Source organism: Hevea brasiliensis, chromosome 16 (genome assembly GCF_030052815.1).
Source record: "Hevea brasiliensis isolate MT/VB/25A 57/8 chromosome 16, ASM3005281v1, whole genome shotgun sequence".
In the NCBI taxonomy this organism is placed as follows: Eukaryota; Viridiplantae; Streptophyta; class Magnoliopsida; order Malpighiales; family Euphorbiaceae; genus Hevea; species Hevea brasiliensis.
Window position 1 is genome coordinate 40,786,759 of NC_079508.1, and position 16,312 is coordinate 40,803,070.

Consider the following 16,312-nt stretch of genomic DNA (forward strand, 5'->3'; position numbering starts at 1 on the left):
GATCAAAACCCTTACCGGAGTCTAATCGGCGTCGGAAGAACTAGAGAAAATGAGAGAACTTCGGAGTTGCGAGCAAGAGACTGAAAATGGAATGAGAGAGCAAATGGCTAACCCCCCCCCCCATCCCTATTTATACTAGTCCGAGCATTTAATGCTCACGAGGTTCCATGCAGTGCATCGGTTAACGGGATTCGCCAGCTGTTCTGACACGTCTCTCGAACATTCCGAGATCGGTTAACTGGAGATCGGCATAATAAGTTGAATATTTTGAACAAAGGATTAGTTAAGAGTCGTTTTTGATAGGAACCAGATCGGACAAATATATCAGAGATCGGAAAATAATCAATAAGATAATAATTGGAGAAACAAGACTTTTATTTCCAAAAAGATCGGATTACATCATTAGGGCGATCTCTAGGGATCAGATTACAATAAAGGTCTAACTACATCATTTGGGCGATCTCTAGAGATCTGATTACATTAACGGATTACATCATCTGGGCGATCTCTAAGGATCGGAATACATTAGAGATCTGATTACATCAAAAGGCTGATCTAATGATCAGTTTATAACTGATCCCAAGGATATTGCCGATCGGATGCTCCATCCGCTGTCGGAACACCCAATGTGGATCAGAATCGCTGTCGGAACACTCAATGTGATGAGAAGCCGAATGAACTCAGTTGAGCGACTCGAGATCGGTACAACCGAGGTCCACAATACAGATCGGTCAAATCCAGTTCTCTCACCATCGTCAGTTAGGGTTATGCGATCACCAGGATCATAAATTTTCAGTCGGTGGTTAAAGAAGCTCATCGGAAAGGGATCAAAAACCACAATCATGGCCGGAACTTCCACCGGAGCAGCTAGAACAAGGAAAGTAAGAAAGGAAGAGAGGAAAATCAGATGAAGGAAATGTCTCTGTCAACAGGGGTATATATAGGGGAAAATGAGCATTTATTCTTTGGCGAAAGCAAACGGCTTAACGCGGGAATCGAGGGGAAATTAATGCTTTGACTAGACCGGATCTGAGAAAGGGAAAGATCGGAATAGTAGATCTGAAGATAGGAGATCAGCATGAGAGATCGGAAAGAGCATGAGAAAGAGATCAGAAAGAGGAGGGATCGGAAGGCAAAAAGAATAAGACAAATCCCAATAACCGTCGTCAGAATCAGAGCCGAGGTAGTTAAAGCATGGCAGACGAGATCTCCACCGCACGCCTGAGAATCGCCCGCAATGCTGACAAATGCCAGAGTATGTCATGACAGTCCTGTACATCCTAATCCCTACCGTTGATCTCACTTGTAAGGACTAAACCAGAACCATTGGATCAAAAGAGAAGACGATAATACCAGCGTATTTCGCTCTTAGCCCTCAGATCGTTCCGGACAAGGAGATTTGAGACCGTCGGATTGAAAGAAGAAAAGGACAAATGTTCTGAAGAGGGATCTCAGCCATTCATTTTGATTCTCTTTAATTCCTGGACATCCGATCATGTCCTTCGAAATCTTGACCCTCCATCTCCCTCAAAATAAATCCTGACCCTTCACGGGGAGCACCCGATTCCTATAAATACCTGCATGAAAAAACTGTTCAGGAGGACGGACGGACGAGTAAAAAGAGAGGCTGTTATTATAGCGGAAGAACTCTAAAAACTTCATTCAGTTTGTTATTCCGCTACTTTGAAGTATTGATTGGAAATACTTTTGAAACTAGTTTTCTGAAGTGTTTTCTTGAAAAGGATTCTGAATACTGGAACTCTACATTTCCAGTTTATTCATTATCTGGTCACACCCTCACTTTCAGCCCTTTATCATCTCTGTTTTCATCCCCACTGTCTAAGCTAAACTTCATTCCACTCGGCTTTTATCTTGATCTGATTATATTTTAGCTCAGCTCCCTTCACTTCCCGACGAACATCAGCTCTCAGGCTAATCAGTCCACTATCTTATCTCTTTTTTGCCACCCCGTAGCTATTTCAGTAGATTTGGCTCCTCACAGGTAAGAGCTCATATTGCTGTTTTACTAAGTGTTTACATTTATTTTTCGCACTTTCTTTGTTCTTCTTACGTATGTGATTTTCTCCAAGTTCATTTTGTGCAAAAGGACCCAAAAGAATGTTACTCTCGAGTTATCTCTTTAGTGATTAGCCCGTCATTTTTATTGATCTTTGTCATTTCTGAATGCAAGTTTTCTGTCTCCCAGTAGTGTGTAAATGGTTGGGTAAAACATAGGTAACTGCAAATTAAGGGTCTCTTTTAAGAAAGAGAGAGCCTGAATAACACGTCAGGAAAATAGCCACAATATTAGGCTGACATAAACGGCAATTCGGCAAAATATCATAAAGTGGAATAAAACCAAAGTGAACAAAACAGAACAGATCGGATATAAATAGGTACTGGTAAAGTGACCTTAGGGAAGGTCAGCGAAGTTTAACCCGGCTCCTCTTATTTAGTCACAAACCATCAATTAGTTAAAAGAAACCTTTCCCCCTAACGCCTTCGAACGCCAGAATCCTTGGCGTTAGGTCTCTATAACATCTAGCTGAACTTAAATTCGGGAGATCGGAGAGATCCCATTCAGGTTCCTGTTAACTTAAAAGAGATCGGAAGAGAGTTCTTATCCGGTCTCAATTCAAATTTTTAATAAATACCTAAAAGAGATCGGAGGAGGGTTCTTATCCGATCTCCAATCGTAATTTTAATAAATATCTAAAAGAGATCGGAAGAGAGTTCTTATCCGGTCTCAACTCAAAATTTTAATAAATAATCTAAAAGAGATCGGAGGAGAGTTCTTATCCGGTCCCAACTCAAAATTTTAAAGGAGAGCGGAGGAGGGTTCTTATCCGATCTCCAATCATAATTTTAATAAATAATCTAAAAGAGATCGGAGGAGAGTTCTTATCCGATCCTCACACCAAGTCTTAACCTGTACGTAAGATAACCCCAAAACCAAAAATGATTCGCGACGTCGATTCACTAAGGTTGTCTCATTTACTTATGTATCTGGGTGATCCGAATTTAGTGAAACATCAAAATTTCCTTTTGACAAAAGGATTAACATTCCCATTCAAGCCCTCCTAATTAATTTATAAAGAACGCAAAATTAAATCTACTTACCCTTATTAAGGGACGAGGTGGGGTGCCTAACACCTTCCCCACCCGTTTACGGACCCCGAACCTAGAATCTCTGTCTTGAAGTGGCTTCATTTTTTATTTAACTTCTCAAACGGTTTTCTTTAGTTTCCCTCAAAACTAAGGTGGCGACTCCTCACTCTTTTCCACTTCGGTGAGTGATCGTCCGGGCGACCGCAAAATCCCTTGCGACAGAAGGTAAAAGAAATTGTTGCGAGCAGTTCGAGTGAAAAAAAAAAAAAAACAAAAAAGAAAAAAAGAAAAGAAAAAGGGAGCAACACGAGGACTTCCCAAGAGGTAACCCATCTTAGTACTGCTCTCGCCCAAGCACGTTTAACTTCGGAGTTCTGATGGGATCCGGTGCACTAGTGCTGGTATGATCGCACCCGCTATGCTCTTCGCCCACAATTTATTCATATTTTCCCCTCGCCCTCCCCTTGCCCTTCCCGAAACGCCGCGTGGGCCCCACGCCCCGCAACTTCCCGAACCGCCCGTAACTTTTTGCGATCTGGGAATAGACGAGCCATTGATTGCTGAAGGTAAAGGAAGTTGTTGCGAGGAGTTCGAGTGAAAAAAAGAAAAGAAAAGAAAAGAAAAGAAAAGGGGTGCAACACGAGGACTTCCCAAGAGGTCACCCATCTTAGTACTGCTCTCGCCCAAGCACGTTTAACTTCGGAGTTCTGATGGGATCCGGTGCACTAGTGCTGGTATGATCGCACCCGCTATGCTTTTCGCCCACAATTTATTCATATTCTCCCCTCGCCCTCCCCGCCCCGACCTTGCCCTTCCCGAAACGGCGCGTGTGCCCCACGCCTCGCAACTTCCAGAACCGCCCGTAACTTTTTGCCATCTGGGAATATACGAGCCATTGATTGCTGAAGGTCAAGGAAGTTGTTGCGAGGAGTTCGAGTGAAAAAAAGAAAAGAAAAGAAAGGAAAAGGGTGCAACACGAGGACTTCCCAAGAGGTCAACCATCTTAGTACTGCTCTCGCCCAAGCACGTTTAACTTTGGAGTTCTGATGGGATCCGGTGCACTAGTGCTGGTATGATCGCACCCGCAATGCTTTTCGCCCACAGTTTATTCATATTCATCCTATTCCTTCGGGAGGCCATATCTTTTCACCCGTTTGGTCTTTTTTCGTGATCTTTTTTTTTCATTTCGCGTAATTTTCTGTGATCTACATAGCTGAGCCATTGATTGCTGAAGGTAAAAGAAATTGTTGCGAGCAGTTCGAGTGAAAAAAAAAAAACAAAAAACAAAAAAAGAAAAGAAAAAGGGTGCAACACGAGGACTTCCCAAGAGGTCACCCATCTTAGTACTGCTCTCGCCCAAGCACGTTTAACTTCGGAGTTCTGATGGGATCCGGTGCACTAGTGCTGGTATGATCGCACCCGCTATGCTTTTCGCCCACAATTTATTCATATTCTCCCCTCGCCCTCCCCGCCCCGACCTTGCCCTTCCCGAAACGCCCGTAACTTTTTGCGATCTGGGAATAGACGAGCCATTGATTGCTGAAGGTAAAAGAAGTTGTTGCGAGGAGTTCGAGTAAAAAAAAAAAAAATAAAGAAAAGGGGTGCAACACGAGGACTTCCCAAGAGGTCACCCATCTTAGTACTGCTCTCGCCCAAGCACGTTTAACTTCGGAGTTCTGATGGGATCCGGTGCACTAGTGCTGGTATGATCGCACCCGATATGCTTTTCGCCCACAATTTATTCATATTCATCCTATTCCTTCGGGAGGCCATATCTTTTCACCCGTTTGGTCTTTTTTCGTGATCTTTTTTTTCATTTCGCGTAATTTTTCGTGATCTACATAGCTGAGCCATTTTTTGCTGAAGGTAAAAGAAATTGTTGCGAGGAGTTCGAGTGAAAAAAAAAAAAAAAAAAAAAGAAAAGAAAAGGGGTGCAACACGAGGACTTCCCAAGAGGTCACCCATCTTAGTACTGCTCTCGCCCAAGCACGTTTAACTTCGGAGTTCTGATGGGATCCGGTGCACTAGTGCTGGTATGATCGCACCCGCTATGCTCTTCGCCCACAATTTATTCATATTTTCCCCTCGCCCTCCCCTTGCCCTTCCCGAAACGCCGCGTGGGCCCCACGCCCCGCAACTTCCCGAGCCGCCGTAACTTTTTGCGATCTGGGAATAGACGAGCCATTGATTGCTGAAGGTAAAAGAAGTTGTTGCGAGGAGTTCGAGTGGAAAAAAAAAAAAAAAAAAAAAAGAAAAGAAAAGGGGTGCAACACGAGGACTTCCCAAGAGGTCACCCATCTTAGTACTGCTCTCGCCCAAGCACGTTTAACTTCGGAGTTCTGATGGGATCCGGTGCACTAGTGCTGGTATGATCGCACCCGATATGCTTTTCGCCCACAATTTATTCATATTCATCCTATTCCTTCGGGAGGCCATATCTTTTCACCCGTTTGGTCTTTTTTCGTGATCTTTTTTTTCATTTCGCGTAATTTTTCGTGATCTACATAGCTGAGCCATTTTTCGCTGAAGGTAAAAGAAATTGTTGCGAGGAGTTCGAGTGAAAAAAAAAAAAAAACAAAAAACAAAAAAAGAAAAGAAAAAGGGTGCAACACGAGGACTTCCCAAGAGGTCACCCATCTTAGTACTGCTCTCGCCCAAGCACGTTTAACTTCGGAGTTCTGATGGGATCCGGTGCACTAGTGCTGGTATGATCGCACCCGCTATGCTTTTCGCCCACAATTTATTCATATTCTCCCCTCGCCCTCCCCGCCCCGACCTTGCCCTTCCCGAAACGCCGCGTGGGCCCCACGCCCCGCAACTTCCCGAACCGCCCGTAACTTTTTGCGAGGAGTTCGAGTGAAAAAAAGAAAAGAAAAGAAAAGAAAAGGGGTGCAACACGAGGACTTCCCAAGAGGTCACCCATCTTAGTACTGCTCTCGCCCAAGCACGTTTAACTTCGGAGTTCTGATGGGATCCGGTGCACTAGTGCTGGTATGATCGCACCCGCTATGCTTTTCGCCCACAATTTATTCATATTCATCCTATTCCTTCGGGAGGCCATATCTTTTCACCCGTTTGGTCTTTTTTCGTGATCTTTTTTTTCATTTCGCGTAATTTTCTGTGATCTACATAGCTGAGCCATTGATTGCTGAAGGTAAAAGAAATTGTTGCGAGCAGTTCGAGTGGAAAAAAAAAAAAAACAAAAAAAGAAAAGAAAAAGGGTGCAACACGAGGACTTCCCAAGAGGTCACCCATCTTAGTACTGCTCTCGCCCAAGCACGTTTAACTTCGGAGTTCTGATGGGATCCGGTGCACTAGTGCTGGTATGATCGCACCCGCTATGCTTTTCGCCCACAATTTATTCATATTCTCCCCTCGCCCTCCCAGGCCATATCTTTTCACCCGCTTGGTCCCCACGCCCGCAACTTTTTTCATTTCGCGTAACTTTTTGCGATCTGGGAATAGACGAGCAATTGATTGCTGAAGGTAAAAGAAGTTGTTGCGAGGAGTTCGAGTGAAAAAAAGAAAAGAAAAGAAAAGAAAAGAAAAGGGGTGCAACACGAGGAATTCCCAAGAGGTCACCCATCTTAGCATCGCTCGCTCGCCAAAGCACGTTTAACTTCGGAGTTCTGATGGGATCCGGTGCACTAGTGCTGGTATGATCGCACCCGCTATGCTCTTCGCCCACAATTTATTCATATTCATCCTATTCCTTCGGGAGGCCATATCTTTTCACCCGTTTGGTCTTTTTCCGTGATCTTTTTTTTCATTTCGCGTAATTTTCTGTGATCTACATAGCTGAGCCATTGATTGCTGAAGGTAAAAGAAATTGTTGCGAGCAGTTCGAGTGGAAAAAAAAAAAAACAAAAAAAGAAAAGAAAAAGGGTGCAACACGAGGACTTCCCAAGAGGTCACCCATCTTAGTACTGCTCTCGCCCAAGCACGTTTAACTTCGGAGTTCTGATGGGATCCGGTGCACTAGTGCTGGTATGATCGCACCCGCTATGCTTTTCGCCCACAATTTATTCATATTCATCCTATTCCTTCGGGAGGCCATATCTTTTCACCCGTTTGGTCTTTTTTCGTGATCTTTTTTTTCATTTCGCGTAATTTTCTGTGATCTACATAGCTGAGCCATTGATTGCTGAAGGTAAAAGAAATTGTTGCGAGCAGTTCGAGTGAAAAAGAAAAAAAAAACAAAAAACAAAAAAAGAAAAGAAAAAGGGTGCAACACGAGGACTTCCCAACAGGTCACCCATCTTAGTACTGCTCTCGCCCAAGCACGTTTAACTTCAGAGTTCTGATGGGATCCGGTGCACTAGTGCTGGTATGATCGCACCCGCTATGCTTTTCGCCCACAATTTATTCATATTATCCCCTCGCCCTCCCCATATCTTTTCACCCGTTTGGTCTTTTTTCGTGATCATGTTTTTCATTTCGCATAATTTTTTGTGATCTGGGAATAGACGAGCCATTGATTGCTGAAGGTAAAGGAAGTTGTTGCGAGGAGTTCGAGTGAAAAAAAGAAAAGAAAAGAAAAGGGGTGCAACACGAGGACTTCCCAAGAGGTCACCCATCTTAGTACTGCTCTCGCCCAAGCACGTTTAACTTCGGAGTTCTGATGGGATCCGGTGCACTAGTGCTGGTATGATCGCACCCGCTATGCTTTTCGCCCACAATTTATTCATATTCATCCTATTCCTTCGGGAGGCCATATCTTTTCACCCGTTTGGTCTTTTTTCGTGATCTTTTTTTTCATTTCGCGTAATTTTCTGTGATCTACATAGCTGAGCCATTGATTGCTGAAGGTAAAAGAAATTGTTGCGAGCAGTTCGAGTGAAAAAAAGAGAAGAAAAGAAAAGAAAAGAAAAGGGGTGCAACACGAGGACCTCCCAAGAGATCACCCATCTTAGTACTGCTCTCGCCCAAGCACATTTAACTTCGGAGATCTGATGGGAACAGGTGCACTAGTGCTGGAATGATCGCACCCGCCATGCTTTTCGGCCACAATTTATTCATATTCATCCTATTCCTTCGGCAAGCCATATCTTTTCACCCGTTTGGTCTTTTTTCGTGATCTTTTTTTTCATTTCGCGTAATTTTTCGTGATCTACATAGCTGAGCCATTTTTTGCTGAAGGTAAAAGAAATTGTTGCGAGGAGTTCGAGTGAAAAAAAAAAAAAAAAGAAAAGAAAAGGGGTGCAACACGAGGACTTCCCAAGAGGTCACCCATCTTAGTACTGCTCTCGCCCAAGCACGTTTAACTTCGGAGTTCTGATGGGATCCGGTGCACTAGTGCTGGTATGATCGCACCCGCTATGCTTTTCGCCCACAATTTATTCATATTCATCCTATTCCTTCGGGAGGCCATATCTTTTCACCCGTTTGGTCTTTTTTCGTGATCTTTTTTTTCATTTCGCGTAATTTTCTGTGATCTACATAGCTGAGCCATTGATTGCTGAAGGTAAAAGAAATTGTTGCGAGCAGTTCGAGTGAAAAAAAAAAAAAAAAATACAAAAGAAAAAGGGTGCAACACGAGGACTTCCCAAGAGGTCACCCATCTTAGTACTGCTCTCGCCCAAGCACGTTTAACTTCGGAGTTCTGATGGGATCCGGTGCACTGGTGCTGGTATGATCGCACCCGCTATGCTTTTCGCCCACAATTTATTCATATTCTCCTCGCCCTTCCGAGGCCATATCTTTTCACCCGTTTGGTCTTTTTTCGTGATCTTTTTTTTCATTTCGCGTAATTTTTTTTGATCTGGAAATATACGAGCCATTGATTGTTGGAGGTAAAAGAAATTGTTACTAGGAGTTCGAGTGAAAAAAAAAAAAAAGAAAAAGAAAAGAAAAAGGGTGCAACACGAGGACTTCCCAAGAGGTCACCCATCTTAGTACTGCTCTCGCCCAAGCACGTTTAACTTCTGAGTTCTGATGGGATCCGGTGCACTAGTGCTGGTATGATCGCACCCGCTATGCTTTTCGCCCACAATTTATTCATATTCTCTCCTCGCCCTTCTGAGGCCATATCTTTTCACCCGCTTGGTCTTTTCCATCTTTTTTCATTTCGCTGTAATTTTGCGATCTACATAGACGAGCCATTGATTGCTGAAGGTAAAGGAAGTTGTTGCGAGGAGTTCGAGTGAAAAAAAGAAAAGAAAAGAAAAGGGGTGCAACACGAGGACTTCCCAAGAGGTCACCCATCTTAGTACTGCTCTCGCCCAAGCACGTTTAACTTCTGAGTTCTGATGGGATCCGGTGCACTAGTGCTGGTATGATCGCACCCGCTATGCTTTTCGCCCACAATTTATTCATATTCATCCTATTCCTTCGGGAGGCCATATCTTTTCACCCGTTTGGTCTTTTTTCGTGATCTTTTTTTTCATTTCGCGTAATTTCTCGTGGATCTACATAGTCGAGCCATTGATTGCTTAAGTTAAAAGAAATTTTTGCGAGCAGTTCGAGTGAAAAAAAAAAAACAAAAAACAAAAAAAGAAAAGAAAAAGGGTGCAACACGAGGACTTCCCAAGAGGTCACCCATCTTAGTACTGCTCTCGCCCAAGCACGTTTAACTTCGGAGTTCTGATGGGATCCGGTGCACTAGTGCTGGTATGATCGCACCCGCTATGCTTTTCGCCCACAATTTATTCATATTCTCCCCTCGCCCTCCCCGCCCCGACCTTGCCCTTCCGAACGCGCGTGGGCCACGCCCGCAACTTCAAGGTAAAAGAAATTGTTGCGAGGAGTTCGAGGGAAAAAAGAAAAGAAAAGAAAGGGTGCAACACGAGGACTTCCCAAGAGGTCACCCATCTTAGCATCGCTCTCCCAAGCACGTTTAACTTCGGAGTTCTGATGGGATCCGGTGCACTAGTGCTGGTATGATCGCACCCGCTATGCTTTTCGCCCACAATTTATTCATATTCATCCTATTCCTTCGGGAGGCCATATCTTTTCACCCGTTTGGTCTTTTTTCGTGATCTTTTTTCCATTTCGCGTAATTTTCTGTGATCTACATAGCTGAGCCATTGATTGCTGAAGGTAAAAGAAATTGTTGCGAGCAGTTCGAGTGGAAAAAAAAAAAACAAAAAAAGAAAAGAAAAATGGTGCAACACGAGGACTTCCCAAGAGGTCACCCATCTTAGTACTGCTTTCACCCAAGCACATTTAACTTCTGAGTTCTGATGGGATCCGGTGCACTAGTGCTGGTATGATCGCACCCGCTATGCTTTTCGCCCACAATTTATTCATATTCTCCCCTCGCCCTTCGGGAGGCCATATCTTTTCACCCGTTTGGTCTTATTTTGTGATCTTTTTTTTCATTTCGCGTAATTTTTTGTGATCTAGATAGCTGAGCCATTGATTGCTGAAGGTAAAAGAAGTTGTTGCGAGGAGTTCGAGTGAAAAAAAGAAAAGAAAAGAAAAGAAAAGAAAAGGGGTGCAACACGAGGAATTCCCAAGAGGTCACCCATCTTAGTACTGCTTTCGCCCAAGCACGTTTAACTTCTGAGTTCTGATGGGATCCGGTGCACTAGTGCTGGTATGATCGCACCCGCTATGCTTTTCGCCCACAATTTATTCATATTCATCCTATTCCTTCGGGAGGCCATATCTTTTCACCCGTTTGGTCTTTTTTCGTGATCTTTTTTTTCATTTCGCGTAATTTTCTGTGATCTACATAGCTGAGCCATTGATTGCTGAAGGTAAAAGAAATTGTTGCGAGCAGTTCGAGTGAAAAAAAAAAAAACAAAAAACAAAAAAAGAAAAGAAAAAGGGTGCAACACGAGGACTTCCCAAGAGGTCACCCATCTTAGTACTGCTCTCGCCCAAGCACGTTTAACTTCGGAGTTCTGATGGGATCCGGTGCACTAGTGCTGGTATGATCGCACCCGCTATGCTTTTCGCCCACAATTTATTCATATTCATCCTATTCCTTCGGGAGGCCATATCTTTTCACCCGTTTGGTCTTTTTTCGTGATCTTTTTTTTCATTTCGCGTAATTTTCTGTGATCTACATAGCTGAGCCATTGATTGCTGAAGGTAAAAGAAATTGTTGCGAGCAGTTCGAGTGGGAAAAAAAAAAAACAAAAAAAGAAAAGAAAAAGGGTGCAACACGAGGACTTCCCAAGAGGTCACCCATCTTAGTACTGCTCTCGCCCAAGCACGTTTAACTTCGGAGTTCTGATGGGATCCGGTGCACTAGTGCTGGTATGATCGCACCCGCTATGCTTTTCGCCCACAATTTATTCATATTCTCCCCTCGTCCTTCGGGAGGCCATATCTTTTCACCCGTTTGGTCTTTTTTCGTGATCTTTTTTTTCATTTCGCGTAATTTTTTGTGATCTGGGAATAGACGAGCCATTGATTGCTGAAGGTAAAAGAAATTGTTGCGAGGAGTTCGAGTGAAAAAAAAAAAAAGAAAAGAAAAGGGGTGCAACACGAGGACTTCCCAAGAGGTCACCCATCTTAGTACTGCTCTCGCCCAAGCACGTTTAACTTCGGAGTTCTGATGGGATCCGGTGCACTAGTGCTGGTATGATCGCACCCGCTATGCTTTTCGCCCACAATTTATTCATATTCATCCTATTCCTTCGGGAGGCCATATCTTTTCACCCGTTTGGTCTTTTTTCGTGATCTTTTTTTTCATTTCGCGTAATTTTTTGTGATCTACATAGCTGAGCCATTGATTGCTGAAGGTAAAAGAAATTGTTGCGAGGAGTTCGAGTGAAAAAAAAAAAAAAGAAAGAAAGAAAAGAAAAGGGGTGCAACACGAGGACTTCCCAAGAGGTCACCCATCTTAGTATTGCTCACGTCCAAGCACGTTTAAATTCGGAGTTCTGATGGGATCCGGTGCACTAGTGCTGGTATGATCGCACCCGCTATGCTTTTCGCCCACAATTTATTCATATTTTCCCCTCGCCCTCCCGGCCATATCTTTTCACCCGCTTGGTCTTTTTCCATTGAACTTCAAGGTAAAAGAAAATGTCGCGAGGAGTTCGAGTGAAAAAAAAGAAAAGAAAAAAAAAGGGGGTGCAACACAAGGACTTCCCAAGAGGTCACCCATCTTAGTACTGCTCTCAGCCAAGCACGTTTAACTTCGGAGTTCTGATGGGATCCGGTGCACTAGTGCTGGTATGATCGCACCCGCTATGCTTTTCGCCCACAATTTATTCATATTCATCCTATTCCTTCTGGAGGCCATATCTTTTCACCCGTTTGGTCTTTTTCGTGATCTTTTTTTCCATTTCGCGTAATTTTCGTGATCTACATAGCCGAGCCATTGATTGTCAAGGTAAAAGAAATTGTTGCGAGCGCTCGAGTGAAAAACAAGAAAAGAAAAGAAAAGAAAAAGGGTGCAACACGAGGACTTCCCAACAGGTCACCCATCTTAGCATCGCCTCGCCCAAGCACGCTTAACTTCTGAGTTCGATGGGATCCGGCATTAGTGCTGGTATGATCGCACCAGCTATGCTTTTCACCCACAATTTATTCATATTCTACCCTCGCCCTCGAGGCCATATCTTTTCACCCGCTTGGTCTTTTTCGTGATCTTTTTTCATTTCGCGTAATTTTCGCGGATCTACATAGACGAGCCATTGATTGTCAAGGTAAAAGAAGGTGTTGCGAGGAGTTCGAGTGAAAAAAAGAAAAAAAAAGAAAAGAAAAGAAAAAGGGTGCAACACGAGGACTTCCCAACAGGTCACCCATCTTAGCATCGCGCCTCGCCCAAGCACGCTTAACTTCTGAGTTCGATGGGATCCGTGCACTAGGGCTGGTATGATCGCACCCGCTATGCTTTTCGCCCACAATTTATTCATATTCTCCTATTCCTTCTCGAGGCCATATCTTTTCACCCGCTTGGTCTTTTTTCGTGATCTTTTTTTCATTTCGCGTAATTTTCGTGATCTACATAGTCGAGCCATTGATTGTCAAGGTAAAAGAAATTGTTGCGAGCAGTTCGAGTGAAAAAAAAAAAAAAAAACAAAAAAAGAAAAGAAAAAGGGTGCAACACGAGGACTTCCCAAGAGGTCACCCATCTTAGTACTGCTCTCGCCCAAGCACGTTTAACTTCGGAGTTCTGATGGGATCCGGTGCACTAGTGCTGGTATGATCGCACCCGCTATGCTTTTCGCCCACAATTTATTCATATTCATCCTATTCCTTCGGGAGGCCATATCTTTTCACCCGTTTGGTCTTTTTTCGTGATATTTTCATCCATTTCGCGTAATTTCCTGTGATCTACATAGCTGAGCCATTGATTGCTGAAGGTAAAAGAAATTGTTGCGAGCAGTTCGAGTGAAAAAGAAAAAAAAAACAAAAAACAAGAAAAGAAAAGAAAAAGGGTGCAACACGAGGACTTCCCAACAGGTCACCCATCTTAGTACTGCTTTCGCCCAAGCACGTTTAACTTCTGAGTTCTGATGGGATCCGGTGCACTAGTGCTGGTATGATCGCACCCGCTATGCTTTTCGCCCACAATTTATTCACATTCTCCCCTCGCCCTTCGGGAGGCCATATCTTTTCACCCGTTTGGTCTTTTTCCGTGATCTTTTTTTTCATTTCGCGTAATTTTTTGTGATCTACGTAGCTGCAAACTGATTGATTGCTGAAGGTAAAAGAAATTGTTGCGAGCAGTTCGAGTGAAAAAAAAAAAAAAATACAAAAGAAAAAGGGTGCAACACGAGGACTTCCCAAGAGGTCACCCATCTTAGTACTGCTCTCGCCCAAGCACGTTTAACTTCGGAGTTCTGATGGGATCCGGTGCACTAGTGCTGGTATGATCGCACCCGCTATGCTCTTCGCCCACAATTTATTCATATTCATCCTATTCCTTCGGGAGGCCATATCTTTTCACCCGTTTGGTCTTTTTCCGTGATCTTTTTTTTCATTTCGCGTAATTTTTTGTGATCTACGTAGCTGATTGATTGCTGAAGGTAAAAGAAATTGTTGCGAGCAGTTCGAGTGAAAAAAAAAAAAAAAAATACAAAAGAAAAAGGGTGCAACACGAGGACTTCCCAAGAGGTCACCCATCTTAGTACTGCTCTCGCCCAAGCACGTTTAACTTCGATGTTCTGATGGGATCCAGTGCACTAGTGCTGGTATGATTGCACCCGCTATGCTTTTCGCCCACAATTTATTCACATTCTCCCCTCGCCCTTCGAGGCCATATCTTTTCACCCGCTTGGTCTTTTTTTTCGATCTTTTTTCATTTCGCGTAATTTTCGTGGATCTACATAGCCGAGCCTTTGATTGCTGAAGGTAAAAGAAATTGTTGCGAGCAGTTCGAGTGAAAAAAAAAAAAAAAATACAAAAGAAAAAGGGTGCAACACGAGGACTTCCCAAGAGGTCACCCATCTTAGTACTGCTCTCGCCCAAGCACGTTTAACTTCGGAGTTCTGATGGGATCCGGTGCACTAGTGCTGGTATGATCGCACCCGCTATGCTCTTCGCCCACAATTTATTCATATTCATCCTATTCCTTCGGGAGGCCATATCTTTTCACCCGTTTGGTCTTTTTCCGTGATCTTTTTTTTCATTTCGCGTAATTTTTTGTGATCTACGTAGTTGCAAACTGATTGATTGCTGAAGGTAAAAGAAATTGTTGCGAGCAGTTCGAGTGAAAAAAAAAAAAAAAAACAAAAAAAGAAAAGAAAAAGGGTGCAACACGAGGACTTCCCAAGAGGTCACCCATCTTAGCATCGCTCTCGCCCAAGCACGCTTAACTTCTGAGTTCGTATGGGATCCGGTGCACTAGTGCTGGTATGATCGCACCCGCTATGCTCTTCGCCCACAATTTATTCATATTCATCCTATTCCTTCGGGAGGCCATATCTTTTCACCCGTTTGGTCTTTTTCCGTGATCTTTTTTTTCATTTCGCGTAATTTTTTGTGATCTACGTAGCTGCAAACTGATTGATTGCTGAAGGTAAAAGAAATTGTTGCGAGCAGTTCGAGTGAAAAAAAAAAAAAAATACAAAAGAAAAAGGGTGCAACACGAGGACTTCCCAAGAGGTCACCCATCTTAGTACTGCTCTCGCCCAAGCACGTTTAACTTCGGAGTTCTGATGGGATCCGGTGCACTAGTGCTGGTATGATCGCACCCGCTATGCTCTTCGCCCACAATTTATTCATATTCATCCTATTCCTTCGGGAGGCCATATCTTTTCACCCGCTTGGTCTTTTTCGTGATCTTTTTTCATTTCGCGTAATTTCTCGTGATCTACATAGCCGAGCCATTGATTGTCAAGGTAAAAGAAATTGTTGCGAGCGCTCGAGTGAAAAAAAAAAAAACAAAAACAAAAAAGAAAATTAAAAAGGTGCAACACGAGGACTTCCCAAGAGGTCACCCATCTTAGCATCGCTCTCGCCCAAGCACGCTTAACTTCTGAGTTCGATGGGATCCGGCACTAGTGCTGGTATGATCGCACCCGCTATGCTTTTCGCCCACAATTTATTCATATTCTCCCCTCGCCATATCTTCTCACCCGCTTCCTTGATCTTTTTTTCATTTCGCGTAATTTTTCGCGTGATCTACATAGCCGAGCCATTGATTGTGCAAGGTAAAATAAATTGTTGCGAGGAGTTCGAGTGAAAAAAAAAAAGAAAAGAAAAGGGGTGCAACACGAGGACTTCCCAAGAGGTCACCCATCTTAGTACTGCTCTCTCCCAAGCACGCTTAACTTCGAGTTCGATGGGATCCGGCACTAGTGCTGGTATGATCGCACCCGATATGCTTTCCGCCCACAATTTATTCATATTCTCCTATTCCTTCGGGAGGCCATATCTTTTCACCCGTTTGGTCTTTTTTCGTGATCTTTTTTTCATTTCGCGTAATTTTCGTGATCTACATAGCCGAGCCATTGATTGTCAAGGTAAAAGAAATTGTTGCGAGCGCTCGAGTGAAAAAAAAAAACAAAAAACAAAAAGAAAAGAAAAGGGTGCAACACGAGGACTTCCCAAGAGGTCACCCATCTTAGCATCGCTCTCGCCCAAGCACGCTTAACTTCGGAGTTCGATGGGATCCGTGCACTAGTGCTGGTATGATCGCACCCGATATGCTTTCCGCCCACAATTTATTCATATTCATCCTCGCCCTTCTGGAGGCCATATCTTTTCACCCGCTTGGTCTTTTTCGTGATCTTTTTTTCATTTCGCGTAATTTTCTCGTGATCTACATAGCCGAGCCATTGATTGTCAAGGTAAAAGA

General features: G+C 43.6%; 34 non-coding genes and 6 pseudogenes across 34 annotated transcripts; all 40 read right to left on the bottom strand.

Annotated features, from left to right (window-relative positions):
* Window positions 1–3,404: 3,404 nt before the first annotated feature.
* On the bottom strand, window positions 3,405–3,523 carry LOC131174845 (5S ribosomal RNA). Its single transcript, XR_009145070.1, has one exon. It is a non-coding gene; the product is annotated as a 5S ribosomal RNA (ribosomal RNA).
* Window positions 3,524–3,737: 214 nt separating this feature from the next.
* Window positions 3,738–3,856, bottom strand: LOC131175219 (5S ribosomal RNA). The gene has a single exon (XR_009145382.1). It is a non-coding gene; the product is annotated as a 5S ribosomal RNA (ribosomal RNA).
* Window positions 3,857–4,073: 217 nt separating this feature from the next.
* On the bottom strand, window positions 4,074–4,192 carry LOC131174853 (5S ribosomal RNA). Its single transcript, XR_009145078.1, has one exon. It is a non-coding gene; the product is annotated as a 5S ribosomal RNA (ribosomal RNA).
* Window positions 4,193–4,410: 218 nt separating this feature from the next.
* On the bottom strand, window positions 4,411–4,529 carry LOC131174993 (5S ribosomal RNA). Its single transcript, XR_009145179.1, has one exon. It is a non-coding gene; the product is annotated as a 5S ribosomal RNA (ribosomal RNA).
* Window positions 4,530–4,706: 177 nt separating this feature from the next.
* LOC131174838 (5S ribosomal RNA) lies at window positions 4,707–4,825 on the bottom strand. Its single transcript, XR_009145063.1, has one exon. It is a non-coding gene; the product is annotated as a 5S ribosomal RNA (ribosomal RNA).
* A 211-nt stretch (window positions 4,826–5,036) lies between these two features.
* LOC131174849 (5S ribosomal RNA) lies at window positions 5,037–5,155 on the bottom strand. The gene has a single exon (XR_009145074.1). It is a non-coding gene; the product is annotated as a 5S ribosomal RNA (ribosomal RNA).
* A 214-nt stretch (window positions 5,156–5,369) lies between these two features.
* LOC131174860 (5S ribosomal RNA) lies at window positions 5,370–5,488 on the bottom strand. Its single transcript, XR_009145085.1, has one exon. It is a non-coding gene; the product is annotated as a 5S ribosomal RNA (ribosomal RNA).
* A 220-nt stretch (window positions 5,489–5,708) lies between these two features.
* Window positions 5,709–5,827, bottom strand: LOC131175004 (5S ribosomal RNA). Its single transcript, XR_009145180.1, has one exon. It is a non-coding gene; the product is annotated as a 5S ribosomal RNA (ribosomal RNA).
* Window positions 5,828–5,994: 167 nt separating this feature from the next.
* LOC131174871 (5S ribosomal RNA) lies at window positions 5,995–6,113 on the bottom strand. Its single transcript, XR_009145096.1, has one exon. It is a non-coding gene; the product is annotated as a 5S ribosomal RNA (ribosomal RNA).
* Window positions 6,114–6,326: 213 nt separating this feature from the next.
* LOC131175015 (5S ribosomal RNA) lies at window positions 6,327–6,445 on the bottom strand. Its single transcript, XR_009145181.1, has one exon. It is a non-coding gene; the product is annotated as a 5S ribosomal RNA (ribosomal RNA).
* A 212-nt stretch (window positions 6,446–6,657) lies between these two features.
* Window positions 6,658–6,778, bottom strand: LOC131174962 (5S ribosomal RNA; annotated as a pseudogene).
* A 212-nt stretch (window positions 6,779–6,990) lies between these two features.
* LOC131175023 (5S ribosomal RNA) lies at window positions 6,991–7,109 on the bottom strand. Its single transcript, XR_009145182.1, has one exon. It is a non-coding gene; the product is annotated as a 5S ribosomal RNA (ribosomal RNA).
* A 221-nt stretch (window positions 7,110–7,330) lies between these two features.
* Window positions 7,331–7,449, bottom strand: LOC131174850 (5S ribosomal RNA). The gene has a single exon (XR_009145075.1). It is a non-coding gene; the product is annotated as a 5S ribosomal RNA (ribosomal RNA).
* Window positions 7,450–7,648: 199 nt separating this feature from the next.
* On the bottom strand, window positions 7,649–7,767 carry LOC131174882 (5S ribosomal RNA). Its single transcript, XR_009145107.1, has one exon. It is a non-coding gene; the product is annotated as a 5S ribosomal RNA (ribosomal RNA).
* A 212-nt stretch (window positions 7,768–7,979) lies between these two features.
* On the bottom strand, window positions 7,980–8,098 carry LOC131174928 (5S ribosomal RNA). The gene has a single exon (XR_009145153.1). It is a non-coding gene; the product is annotated as a 5S ribosomal RNA (ribosomal RNA).
* Window positions 8,099–8,304: 206 nt separating this feature from the next.
* On the bottom strand, window positions 8,305–8,423 carry LOC131174893 (5S ribosomal RNA). The gene has a single exon (XR_009145118.1). It is a non-coding gene; the product is annotated as a 5S ribosomal RNA (ribosomal RNA).
* Window positions 8,424–8,632: 209 nt separating this feature from the next.
* On the bottom strand, window positions 8,633–8,751 carry LOC131174834 (5S ribosomal RNA). Its single transcript, XR_009145059.1, has one exon. It is a non-coding gene; the product is annotated as a 5S ribosomal RNA (ribosomal RNA).
* Window positions 8,752–8,961: 210 nt separating this feature from the next.
* Window positions 8,962–9,080, bottom strand: LOC131174844 (5S ribosomal RNA). The gene has a single exon (XR_009145069.1). It is a non-coding gene; the product is annotated as a 5S ribosomal RNA (ribosomal RNA).
* Window positions 9,081–9,275: 195 nt separating this feature from the next.
* Window positions 9,276–9,394, bottom strand: LOC131174840 (5S ribosomal RNA). The gene has a single exon (XR_009145065.1). It is a non-coding gene; the product is annotated as a 5S ribosomal RNA (ribosomal RNA).
* Window positions 9,395–9,612: 218 nt separating this feature from the next.
* Window positions 9,613–9,731, bottom strand: LOC131175024 (5S ribosomal RNA). The gene has a single exon (XR_009145183.1). It is a non-coding gene; the product is annotated as a 5S ribosomal RNA (ribosomal RNA).
* A 150-nt stretch (window positions 9,732–9,881) lies between these two features.
* LOC131174931 (5S ribosomal RNA) lies at window positions 9,882–9,998 on the bottom strand. The gene has a single exon (XR_009145156.1). It is a non-coding gene; the product is annotated as a 5S ribosomal RNA (ribosomal RNA).
* A 210-nt stretch (window positions 9,999–10,208) lies between these two features.
* LOC131174918 (5S ribosomal RNA) lies at window positions 10,209–10,327 on the bottom strand. The gene has a single exon (XR_009145143.1). It is a non-coding gene; the product is annotated as a 5S ribosomal RNA (ribosomal RNA).
* A 213-nt stretch (window positions 10,328–10,540) lies between these two features.
* Window positions 10,541–10,659, bottom strand: LOC131174862 (5S ribosomal RNA). Its single transcript, XR_009145087.1, has one exon. It is a non-coding gene; the product is annotated as a 5S ribosomal RNA (ribosomal RNA).
* A 218-nt stretch (window positions 10,660–10,877) lies between these two features.
* LOC131175025 (5S ribosomal RNA) lies at window positions 10,878–10,996 on the bottom strand. Its single transcript, XR_009145184.1, has one exon. It is a non-coding gene; the product is annotated as a 5S ribosomal RNA (ribosomal RNA).
* A 212-nt stretch (window positions 10,997–11,208) lies between these two features.
* On the bottom strand, window positions 11,209–11,327 carry LOC131175027 (5S ribosomal RNA). The gene has a single exon (XR_009145186.1). It is a non-coding gene; the product is annotated as a 5S ribosomal RNA (ribosomal RNA).
* Window positions 11,328–11,533: 206 nt separating this feature from the next.
* LOC131174904 (5S ribosomal RNA) lies at window positions 11,534–11,652 on the bottom strand. The gene has a single exon (XR_009145129.1). It is a non-coding gene; the product is annotated as a 5S ribosomal RNA (ribosomal RNA).
* Window positions 11,653–11,864: 212 nt separating this feature from the next.
* On the bottom strand, window positions 11,865–11,983 carry LOC131174876 (5S ribosomal RNA). Its single transcript, XR_009145101.1, has one exon. It is a non-coding gene; the product is annotated as a 5S ribosomal RNA (ribosomal RNA).
* A 149-nt stretch (window positions 11,984–12,132) lies between these two features.
* LOC131174865 (5S ribosomal RNA) lies at window positions 12,133–12,251 on the bottom strand. The gene has a single exon (XR_009145090.1). It is a non-coding gene; the product is annotated as a 5S ribosomal RNA (ribosomal RNA).
* A 204-nt stretch (window positions 12,252–12,455) lies between these two features.
* LOC131174999 (5S ribosomal RNA) lies at window positions 12,456–12,570 on the bottom strand (annotated as a pseudogene).
* A 206-nt stretch (window positions 12,571–12,776) lies between these two features.
* LOC131175016 (5S ribosomal RNA) lies at window positions 12,777–12,894 on the bottom strand (annotated as a pseudogene).
* A 211-nt stretch (window positions 12,895–13,105) lies between these two features.
* LOC131175028 (5S ribosomal RNA) lies at window positions 13,106–13,224 on the bottom strand. Its single transcript, XR_009145187.1, has one exon. It is a non-coding gene; the product is annotated as a 5S ribosomal RNA (ribosomal RNA).
* A 221-nt stretch (window positions 13,225–13,445) lies between these two features.
* On the bottom strand, window positions 13,446–13,564 carry LOC131174877 (5S ribosomal RNA). Its single transcript, XR_009145102.1, has one exon. It is a non-coding gene; the product is annotated as a 5S ribosomal RNA (ribosomal RNA).
* Window positions 13,565–13,775: 211 nt separating this feature from the next.
* On the bottom strand, window positions 13,776–13,894 carry LOC131175029 (5S ribosomal RNA). Its single transcript, XR_009145188.1, has one exon. It is a non-coding gene; the product is annotated as a 5S ribosomal RNA (ribosomal RNA).
* Window positions 13,895–14,099: 205 nt separating this feature from the next.
* LOC131174878 (5S ribosomal RNA) lies at window positions 14,100–14,218 on the bottom strand. Its single transcript, XR_009145103.1, has one exon. It is a non-coding gene; the product is annotated as a 5S ribosomal RNA (ribosomal RNA).
* A 205-nt stretch (window positions 14,219–14,423) lies between these two features.
* Window positions 14,424–14,542, bottom strand: LOC131175039 (5S ribosomal RNA). Its single transcript, XR_009145198.1, has one exon. It is a non-coding gene; the product is annotated as a 5S ribosomal RNA (ribosomal RNA).
* Window positions 14,543–14,760: 218 nt separating this feature from the next.
* LOC131174907 (5S ribosomal RNA) lies at window positions 14,761–14,879 on the bottom strand. Its single transcript, XR_009145132.1, has one exon. It is a non-coding gene; the product is annotated as a 5S ribosomal RNA (ribosomal RNA).
* Window positions 14,880–15,089: 210 nt separating this feature from the next.
* LOC131175050 (5S ribosomal RNA) lies at window positions 15,090–15,208 on the bottom strand. The gene has a single exon (XR_009145210.1). It is a non-coding gene; the product is annotated as a 5S ribosomal RNA (ribosomal RNA).
* Window positions 15,209–15,419: 211 nt separating this feature from the next.
* LOC131174985 (5S ribosomal RNA) lies at window positions 15,420–15,535 on the bottom strand (annotated as a pseudogene).
* Window positions 15,536–15,717: 182 nt separating this feature from the next.
* LOC131174977 (5S ribosomal RNA) lies at window positions 15,718–15,832 on the bottom strand (annotated as a pseudogene).
* A 208-nt stretch (window positions 15,833–16,040) lies between these two features.
* Window positions 16,041–16,157, bottom strand: LOC131174959 (5S ribosomal RNA; annotated as a pseudogene).
* Window positions 16,158–16,312: the final 155 nt, after the last annotated feature.